Source organism: Chrysochloris asiatica, unplaced genomic scaffold, assembly GCF_000296735.1.
Source record: "Chrysochloris asiatica unplaced genomic scaffold, ChrAsi1.0 scaffold00005, whole genome shotgun sequence".
NCBI classification, from domain to species: Eukaryota; Metazoa; Chordata; class Mammalia; order Afrosoricida; family Chrysochloridae; genus Chrysochloris; species Chrysochloris asiatica.
The window spans coordinates 9,962,226-9,966,840 of NW_006408523.1; the positions used below are offsets into that span (position 1 = coordinate 9,962,226).

The following is a 4,615-nucleotide window of genomic DNA, read 5'->3' on the forward strand; positions in this document are numbered from 1 at the left end:
TATCTACACTATTCCCTCTTTTTGCTTTGTAGTTGACTTCATTATACATTGATAGCTCCGGTTCCCTATTTTCAGTCTTGGAGGTTTGTTTTACAGGGTGACTATGAGTCAGGACCAACTCAAAAGCACTTAACAGCAACAACATATCTGGATAGAGTTCTGGGTGGTGTTGTCACGTATGGTAATCTCAGGTTGTTACCTGCTCTTGTTGCCTCTCAGTCCATTTTGTAACGTTGATCTGGTCATTAGAAATTCCTTTAATTTCTGTTATCAGGAACAGTCCTAATTTCACCATGATATTTGAGGGACATCTTGGCTGGGTATAGGATTCTTGGTTGGCAATTTGTTCGTCTATGTCATGCCATTGTCTTCTCTTTTTTAAAATGTTTTATTATGAATTATGTGATAGTTTACTTGGGAGAACATTAACTTTACATTCATCCTATCGTATATCATTTAATTGCCATGGTTACAATCCCTTCCATGCAAGCCTGCCCCCTGGTTGTCAGCACACAGCCCCTCTCCCTCTCTGTGTCTAGAGTTCCCATCTCTCCACGTCATCGTCTCTGCCTCCTTCTCTAGTGTCTAGGGTCCCGCTCTCTGCTCTTCTCCCTTGATGGTCCCAGGGACCTCTGCTCCTAGATTACAAAGTTAATCACTCTCCTTCTTTTGCTACAAAACGTCTACCTTTATATTTCCAACCCTCACAATCAGTCCTGATAACAATTATTCACTAGTATTTCAAGAGACCTATCCATATCTCCTTTCATCAGCCCCACCTAGACAGATTGGATACTACTCAGTGGAGAGTCTACCTTCCTCCACGCCCTCTGGATCTAGGTTCCCTCTTGAAAGCTTGTAAGCCAGTCGCTTCTTTTTTTAAGCCAGTCGCTTCTTGCCTTTGTAGCCTCCCATTTTGGGTAGCCAATGTCCAAGTTGCCCAAACCTGTCTACTCTGTGTATGGAGGGGGTGGGAATGATCCTCGCTGTAAAGATTTGTCCCTCTTTTGAGCTACTGCACCCATAGGTGTAGGTCAAGTTCATAAAATTGTATTAGATTACTCTTTTTTTTCCTCTTCTTCCTTCTTTTAGTTGAGCTCTGATCATCCAGTCATTGAAGCCAGGTCAAATGGGTATTATCTTCAAGTGTGGGTGTTCTTGTGCATATGCCTTGTCTTCTTAACAGCTGGACACTTCACTCTCCACTCTGTGGATATGTCACTGACTCTGGGCCCAAGATTCCTCAGGTCTTGCCACCCTGCTGGCCAACCAGGTGTCCACCCGGGTTCACAGGCATCTATTGAACATTGTAGGGCTCGCCAATGCTTTCTTTCCTGCATGGTTTCTGCTAAGAAATCAGAGTTTAGTCTTGTTGATTATCTTTTATAGGTAACATTTCATTTTCCACGAGCTGTTCTCAGAATTCTTTCCTTGTCTTTGATTTTGGAAAGTTTGATTATGGTATGTCTTGGTGATTTTCCTTTGGGATCTAACCTGTTTGGGATTCATTCAGCTTCTAGTATGTTTATCTACCCATCTTTCATGATATTATGGATGTTTTCTTCCAACAACTCTTTGATAATTTTCTCTGTGCTTTTTTTATTGTCTCTTCCTGTTCTGGAATTCTGATCATATGCAAGTTATTCTTCTTCATGGTGTCCCACAGAACTATTAGGCTTCTTCAGATTTTTCCATTCTTTTTTCTGATTGTTATTCTAGCACACTAGTATTGAGAAATTTATCTTCAAGCTCACTAATTTGGGCTTCATTTCTTCTCATCTACTTCTTAGCCCTTTCAATGTCTTGTCCATTTCTGAGGTGTTAGTATTAGTCTTCTGCATTGCTAATTGCAGGTTTTATATTGTCATAACATTTGCATTTATTTTGTCTATTTGTTCTTATAGCTTTTTCCTGAATTCTTCTAAAGTTTTTTTGTTTTGTTTTGTGTGTGTGTGTGTGCATGTTTGTGTGTGTTCACCTTGCTTTCCTCTATCCTTCTGTCAATCTGTTTAAGGCACCAAAATATCATCCTTTTTCACTTTTTCCTTTGTCAGAAATGTTTTCTATCTCTGCATCTTGGTCATTTGTTTGAGCCATTCTCTCTTGTTTCTTTGTGTGAGCTAATATTGTCTGTTGTGTTGTCTCCAGGGCATTGTGAGATTGTCCTATTTGTAAAAACAAAAAATTCAGTTGTTGGATCCAGAACAGAAAAATCTCTGTGGGGAGGGGGGCAGGGGGCAGGCAGGAGAGCGTGGAGGTGCTCGTGCAATTCAAGGAGATCACAAGGTGGTTGTGGAAGGAATGTGACAGCAGAATTCCTGGCTTGAGATGAAGTTCCTGTTAGCTTCGGTGTTATCTATGTCCAGGGCCCTCAGTCTGGAGTAGTTCATGGGGGCCCTTGATGGAGAGCTGGTTTCAGCATGGTAGGACCACAGAACAGCTGGGGACAGTGTGACTGGTAAAATGCTGGTCTGGTGGTTCTGTCCATCTGAACCCAGACACCAAAGCAGTACACCAAAGTGGCACAGCCAGCCCCAAACTCACACTGGTGTGGCTCCCAACCACATGATTCAAAATTCCTCAAGAGCAGGGTCTGAGCTGGGGATGGATGAGGGTGAGAGCATGCCACACCTCTGGTTACCAGCGTTGTTATAGTTGTTAGGTGCCATTGAGTGAGTGCTGACTTATAGCGATCTTATGCACAGCAGAACGAAACACTGCCCGATCCTGGGCCAACCTCACTACTGTTGCCACGCTTGAGTCCATCGATGCTGCCACTTGGCCAATTCATATCATTGGGGATCTTCCTCTTTTTCTCTGATCCTCCACCTTTCCAAACATCATATCCTTCTTCAGTGACTGGTTCCTCCTGACAATATGTCTGCAGTATGAGAGACAAAGTTTGGTCATCTTGGCCTCCAAGGAGCACTCTGGCTGTACTTCTTCCAACACAGACCTATTGGTTCTTTTGGCAGCCCATGGCACTTTCATTGTTCTCCTCCAGCACCATAACTCAAAAGCATCAATTCTTCTACGGGTTTCCTCATCAGCCTCCTAATTAGGTCTTCTTAAGGAGCTCTGCTAGCGTAGTGGTTACGAATTGGGCTGCGAACCTTAAAGTCAGCAGTTCGAAACTACCAGATGCTCCACGGGAGAAAGAGGAGGCTTTCTGATCCCATAAAGATTTACAGCCTTGGAAACCCGGTGCAGGACTGCTATGGGTCAAAGCCAACTCGACCAATGGCACATAACAACAACAACAAGAACAAATCAGCCGTAGGAGACCAAAAAGGCAGCATGTGCCCTAGGAAGATGCTCAGAAGGCAGGAAGGGATAGGAAAGAAAGATGAGTGGAAATGGTAACCACAGGAGAAAATGGAAAGAGTGCTGTTGCATGGTGAGAACTGCAATATCACAAAACAGTATACTTCTGAATTGTGCAATGGAAAGCCAATTTGCTCTGTAAACTCCCATTTGAATCACTATAAATAGGTTTTTTATATGTTAAAATAGCACATGTTTTGGTTTACACACACACACATACACATGAGAGGGCTTCAAAAAGTTTATGAATGACTTTTTAAATATCTAACACAATTTAAATATATATGTATATATAAAACAAATAAAAAGATGGGGTAAAGGGTAGGAAGAAAGCAGTTTTATCAGGCTGTGCCCTTGCCTTCAAGGAGCCCTGGTGGCACAGTGATTAAGCACTGGGCTGCTAACCAAAAGCTTGCTTGGTTGACCCCACCAGTGTCTCTGTGGGAAAAGGATGAGGCAGTCTGCTTTCTTCAAGGTTTACAACCTCGGCGACCCTGTGGGCCAGGTCTGTTCACATGGTCACTGTGTGTTGGAAACAGGAGCTTGGTTATTTTTTTTGGTTTGCCCTTGACGTTAGTGCCACTTGGCTCCTAGTGGCCTGCCATGGTGATACCACTGAGTTGGAATTCTCTGGCTGGAAAAGTGTGTGAGAGCGCAGCCAACAGGGAGCAGATGCCGGTGTGGGGGAGGTCAGCGCCTCAGGGACAGGATGTTCAGTGAATAATCTCCATTCCTAGAGCGGGTGGTCCCAGCAGGTCAGGGCAGAGTTTTGTGACATGGCAGTGACAGGAAATGCTGAGCAGGGGGTTTCAAATCCTTGCTCTAGGAATACAAGCCAGACTGAATTCCCACGCTGGCGCTTTCCAGATCCAGCTAGCACAACCTGGAGCTTTTCCTCCACTTTTCATCTGCCTCCATTTCCATTCTTCTAAGACTTAAAAAAACAGATCTGTTTATAATCCCTATGTAAGTATTTAAAATCTTTTTCTTGTAGTGAGAGCCCGTATAACAAAACTTTCTCCAATCTAACAATTCTGCGCGTACAATCCAGTGACACTGATTACATCCTTCAAGTTCTGCACCCATGCGCCCATGCTTTATCCCATGTTCTGTGCCATGCTGTGTCCCATGCTCCATCCCATGCTCCATCCCATGTTCTATCCCATGCCCTATCCCATGCCCTGTCCCATGCTCTGTCCCATGCTCTATCCCATATTCTATCCCATGCCCTATCCCATGCTCTATCCCATGATCTATCCCATGCTCTATCCCATGCCCTATCCCATGCTCT

At 43.9% G+C, this 4,615-nt stretch overlaps 1 protein-coding gene across 1 annotated transcript in view; it reads left to right on the forward strand.

The window, feature by feature from the left end:
- LOC102828323 (keratinocyte proline-rich protein-like) overlaps positions 1 to 4,615 on the forward strand; it is a 26,076-nt gene that overhangs the window by 20,777 nt on the left and 684 nt on the right. The gene's annotated exons all lie outside the window — the stretch shown is intronic.